Source organism: Hevea brasiliensis, unplaced genomic scaffold, assembly GCF_030052815.1.
Source record: "Hevea brasiliensis isolate MT/VB/25A 57/8 unplaced genomic scaffold, ASM3005281v1 Scaf2, whole genome shotgun sequence".
Lineage (NCBI taxonomy): Eukaryota > Viridiplantae > Streptophyta > Magnoliopsida > Malpighiales > Euphorbiaceae > Hevea > Hevea brasiliensis.
Genome location: NW_026614695.1, coordinates 4,241,471 through 4,247,598, shown reverse-complemented (window position 1 = coordinate 4,247,598; position 6,128 = coordinate 4,241,471). Strand labels below are relative to the sequence as shown.

Genomic DNA, 6,128 nt, shown 5'->3' with positions numbered 1-6,128 from the left:
GTGAATGTAGGCTGAAAATCTGTTGAATTTCAAAACTTTTCCTAGTTTGGTTCCTATCTTTGGGGTTAGGTTTTTTACTATAAATACATCTTTGGGCAGCAGCTAAGAGCATCCCAATTCAGACCTTCATTCTCCATAGAAGACATTCATTTTTCATTCTTCTTAGATTTCTTCTTCATTTTTCTATAATCCATGAACATGAGTGGCTAAGTTCTTAATTCAGTTCAAGGGATTCAAGTTCTTTTGTTTGATTTGTGAGACCAGGTTCTTAATTTAATTTATGTCTTTTTGAATATCTATTGTTTTCTAATTTCTTTGTCTTTGATCTGTTGAATGATTTTCTAAAAAGGCCTATTAGTTAATTGTTTGATTTGATCAATTGCTAGTTCATCTTCATAATCCGTAATTGTTGTGTAAGATTGACATGAGTAGCAATTAGGTTTTATTGATTATGATCCAAGTTTTCAATAATAACCTAAAGAAACAATAGGGTGGATTAAATGATTTATGCTTAATAAATTATTGTTCAGCTTAACTACTTCCTTTTCTTAAAGCAGTTATTAATTTGATGAGGATTGCTTAATACCAATTTAGTTAATAATTAGAGTCAATAAGAGTGCTGGGCTCGAATTGATGAGTATAGGGAAGTTAGGGGTTTACCTCGCTGTTTGGTAAATCTACGTTAAGTATTCAATAAGAGATAATTGTATTTGTTTTGTCTATGATCAAATCAATGCATTGGAATGAGAATTACTATGGACTGAAGTTTGTTTAATTCGAGAGTTTCTTATTAAATTTTAGATCTTAAATTTTGGATTTCTTCTTTGGATTGCGAATTACCCCTCCCCCCCCCCCCCCCCAACCTTTATTTCTTTTTTTTCCATTACACAAGTGCATGAAATTTAATAATTCAGTCTCTAGGGTTCGATCTGGACTTACCACTTATTGCAAAAAATATTTCACAACTGGTAATTTCAGTGAATTAAATTTCTAGTGGATTCGACAACCATCAAGAATTTTGGCGTCGCTGCCAGGGACTGAAATTCATTGGATTTCGTGTTTTTAGTGTTAGGGTATTTTGTTATTAATTTTGTTTGTGAAGTGTTGTTATTTTTAGGTTTTTGGAAAGAAATTACGGTGTTACTATTCATCGACAGATTTTTGGTTGATTTTGGAGGGCGGCCTATACCTATTTTGAAAGAAATGACGCTCTGATCAAGACCAATGAATCCGCAAGATTCTTTGGCCCCACCCTCTTGAGGCTAAATTCGATTGTTTTCTAGGGTTTTGAGGTGTTTTTCTGTTTTTACTTTGATTACTCTTTGTGTATGACAAGAACTTCTCAATCTGGTGAATTGATCTTTGATCCAGAAGTAGAAAAAACAGCTAAACAGTTGAGAAAATTGACTAAGCAAGCTAGGCAGATTCCAAGTACATCTGAAGGAGTCCAATCTCCAAAGGAGCTAAGTTCAGATTCAGATTCAGAGTCAAGTTCCAAAAACGAGACCATGGCTGCTAGGACTTTGAAAGAGTTGGTTGCTCTTGATCTAAACCAACAGCCTTTGTGTATCCAATACCCTGCTTTAAATGTTGCTTTTGAGTTGAAATCTGGACTAATCCATTTGTTGCCTAAATTTCATGGTCTTGCAGGTGAGGATCCACATAAGCATCTAAAGGAATTTCATGTTGTGTGTTCCAGCATGAAACCTCAAGGAGTTTCAGAGGATCAAATCAAACTTCGAGCTTTCCCTTTCTTCTTGGAGGCACGCACTAAGGATTGATTGTATTACCTTCCATACGGATCTGTCAACTCATGGAATGGGATGAAGCGGATATTTACGGAGAAGTATTTTTACGCTTCCGTCTTTGCCAACATAAGAAAAGAAATTTGTGGCATCCGGCAGTACAATGGAGAGAGTTTGTATGAGTATTGGGAGAGATTTAAGAAGCTGTGTGCAAGCTGTCCCCATCATCAAATAAGTGAGTAGTTTTTGATACAATATTTCTATGAGGGATTGCTACCAATGAACCACAGTATGATAGATGTTGCCAGTGGAGGAGCTTTGGTTGACAAAACACCAGATAAAGCAAGGAGGCTGATTATTAACATGGCAGCAAATTCTTAGCAGTTTGGAATGAGAATGGATCACACACCTATGAAGGTTAATAAGGTAAGTACATCTAACCTTGAGAAACAAATTTCTGATTTAACTTTTTTGGTGAGGCAGTTAGCTGTAGGGAACATGCAAACTGTTAAGGTATGTGGAATTTGTTCGGGTTTGGGTCATGCTACTAATATGTGTCCTGCGTTACAAGAGGATGAATCAATGCAACATGCCAATGCATTAGGACATTATGGACAGCCACAACGCAAGTATTATCCCTACTCTAATACTTATAATCCAGGATGGTGAGATCATCCCAATTTGAGTTATGGGAATCAACCGGTGCAAAACTGATACCAGCAGCAGAGACCACAAGTGAATCAACCACTTCCACCTCCGCCTCCCTCAAATCAAGGTATGTCACTTGATGAAATTGTTAAGGCTTTGGCTAACAATACCCAATAGTTTCAACAGGAGACTAGAAATCGCATTCAAAACATAGAGAGGCAGATTGGTTAGTTAGCCTCATCTGTGAGTAAGCTAGAAGCCCAAGGTTCTGGAAGGCTTCCATCACAAAAAGTCATGAACCCCAGAGAAAATGCCAGTGCGATACTGTTGCGAGTGGGAAAGAAGTTGATAATCAGACTCCACATGAGTCAACAAAAAAGAAAAAGCAAGGAGAAAAAGAGTCTGAAGTTCCTGAAATTGAGGTAAATACTGAACCTAAACTGAATAAGGTTAATAATTCTATTCTTCCTCCATTCCCCTGCAGGTTGGCTAAGACGAAGAAAGAAGAACAAGAGAAAGAAATTTTGGAGACTTTCAGGAAGGTAGAGGTGAAGAGTGCAAGTGTAACACCCTACCCCTCTGTAAGGCATAACATGATCCCGTAGTATACCTAATGAATTACCAACTTCGCCTACTGAAAACCCATTAAATACACTACAAGGGATTTTCAAAATTTTTCTTACTTCTTTTTACAGTGGTGAGCACAATTTACAGGTGTTAAAAACCTTTTTGAACTAAAGTGAAATAGCGAACTCATTTGGACTATTAGTAATTTCTGTAAAAATTTTGGCAGAGTGCCATCTGTATTTTGAACAAAACAGTTCTTCAGAAAACCTGTAAAAAGCACTTCAATATTTTTCTCAATCTCAAACTCCAACATAATTGAAAACAATATGTTTTTCAACTCAAATCCACAATAATTTTTCAAAGACTGAGATAAAAGAAATACAGTACAAATTTTATAAGCAAAAATAACTCATAATTTACCTTACAACTTCAATGTACAATTTTAATTTACAACTGCTCAAAACCAAGAACAATATATACATACAGTGAACATACATTACAATACAAAATGCAAAATGTGGTATACTCAATATACCCGATGATCTCTCAATGTAATACTAGCAGCCTAGTTTGCTACCCTGTTAGTCTGTCTACCTGCAATAGCAATGAAAAGCTATCGCTGAGTAAAATTTACTCAGTGGTGCACAATAACAATTTGGAATGCGATATATAAACCTTTTATTGACAATTCACAAATCAAATAGTTCACAAAATTTACAAAGTTCATATAATACAAATTTGATCAAATAACTGAGTAACACAGTTTTGCCAATCAATAACACAATTTGATCAAATAACTGAATAACACAGTTTTTCCATCAATAACACAATTAGATCAAATAACTGAACAATACAGTGTTGCCGATCAATATCACAATTTAAGCCATGACACAATTTTTTCGCACATGCCATGTTGTACACCACGACAAGACACACTCACCCCAATAATCGAAATCAATGAGGGAGGAAGCTAGCTGAATAATGAGTACTCATCCACACTCACCTCAGACTAGGAAGTCAAAGAGGGAGGAACATAATCACACTCACCCCAGACTGATAAGTCAAAGAGGGAGGAATATAATAACAGTGTCATGCCAAGTGTGAATCAAAACAATTTCAAATCACAATATTTCATGCAAACCATAAATCACATTTTATCTCAAAATTTCCATTTGCAAAGTTGGCAACACAATAAGTTCCAAATAATATTCCCAAAACCAAAGCAATCAAAACTTATTCATAACTCATTTCTCCACATAAATTTGCTAGTAAAAGCAGTGAATATAAAAGTATTGTGCACGGACACAATTTAAAACTATAATGTTCAATTAGATTTTTAAGTAGAAAATGAGAACTCAAAATTATTGTGTACAAACACAATTTAAAACAATAACATACAAATAATCGTAACTTATTTCAATTGAAAAATTTAAAAGAAATACTTATTGTGCACAAACACAATTTAAAACAATATCATACAAATAATCATAATTTATTTCAATTGAAAAATTCAAAAGAAATACTTATTGTGCACAAACCTTTGATATATGCCTCTTGGCTCTGACTCAGTGTTTCCTTCCCTTTCCCTGAGTCGTTGCTAACTGAGAAACACAATTTGAAGTGTTTCAATACTCATTTAAACTGTCTCTAACGATAATGCTTGATAATTAATTCACTGAATTCTATTATTTGATTAGTCAACCTAATATGTTGACCATCGATGCATTCTAGGTAATTTAGGTTTTAATATTACTAATATGTCACATTCGATAGTCTTTTAGGGTTGGTACATGTTACCAAATTCATTTCCATGTATCTTGCATTTTCTTGCAATTTGCTGGATTCCGGGATACTAGTTTGACCTAGCCGGACAACCTAGTTCCCTCAGTTTTCGGGTTTCGGTCAAAACTACAAAATTGTAGATCTATGTCTTTTTGCAAGCGTTACGAAATTTCAGGTCATTCTGAGTTATGTAAACTAAGTTATGGTCATTTTACTATTGCTGGTCAAAATGCATCAAAATTGGTCACTTTAGGTCATTTTAGGTCAATTTTGGTTCGGCCAGTTTTTGGACCTGCACTTGTGCAAGCTGTTTGACTTTTTTATGGTCATTTCTGAGCATTGATGTCTTCACAAGACTTGTAGATATGGGTCTTAACTATTAATGGTCAAAATTTCAGGTCAATTGGACCTGTTTTGAGTGAGTTATGGCCTAAACACTAATTGCTGCCAAAATGGTCAATTTTCAGGCCTTATTTGCACTTACTCCGGATTTGGTCATTTTTCAAGTTATCTTACAAGCAAAATTTTGGCAAGCTTCCTTCATGAAAGTTGGCACATTTTATGCCTAGTTTCACCTCCAATTGGTCTCATACCAATTGGAGCCACACACTTAAGGTTCTATGCCCAAAACACAAACTGCCCTATTACATTTTGTTTATACTCATCAAGATCACCTTTAACAGTTACCAAACTTTACCTTCATGCCAATTCTAGTTTGTACCCTAACCTAAACATATTTTACCACATATTGTTGATCATTTTGGTAGCTGACAATCACATTCAACATACACCATAAAGTGCAGAATTGGTCAAACTCATTTACAACAATTTAATCACCTATTCATGCTCATTTACATGTCCAACTTCACACCATCACACATATACCCAAACTTCCATAACAACTAACACAATTCAACATTAATATTCCATAATCCAAACATGAAATAACATACTTATGGTTCACCAACCCAGGCTTCCGATTCAAGCATTTACATTCCATTAATTTCCAAGCTTTAAATTTCAAATACACATTCACATATACTAAGTATACATCACCCAATATTTCCTACATACATAAACATTTAATCAATCCTTTAATCTACCATATACAAGAAAAAATAAACTGCCCTTAAAGAGTTTCCATGGCTGCCAAAAATAAACATCTCTCTTAGAACATCAAACTCCAAAATTCTTCTCACAATTCAAGTACCCATAACCTCCTTACTAACTTTAATGAAGCACTAATCAAAAACTCAAACTTCACACTTGGCATAACAGTGTCATGCCAAGTGTGAATCAAAACAATTTCAAATCACAATATTTCATGCAAACCATAAATCACATTTTATCTCAAAATTTCCATTTGCAAAGTTGGCAACACAATAA

The 6,128-nt window shown here is 34.7% G+C and overlaps 1 non-coding gene across 1 annotated transcript; it reads right to left on the bottom strand.

Annotated features, from left to right (window-relative positions):
• Window positions 1–1,871: 1,871 nt before the first annotated feature.
• Window positions 1,872–1,978, bottom strand: LOC131176634 (small nucleolar RNA R71). The gene has a single exon (XR_009146614.1). It is a non-coding gene; the product is annotated as a small nucleolar RNA R71 (small nucleolar RNA).
• Window positions 1,979–6,128: the final 4,150 nt, after the last annotated feature.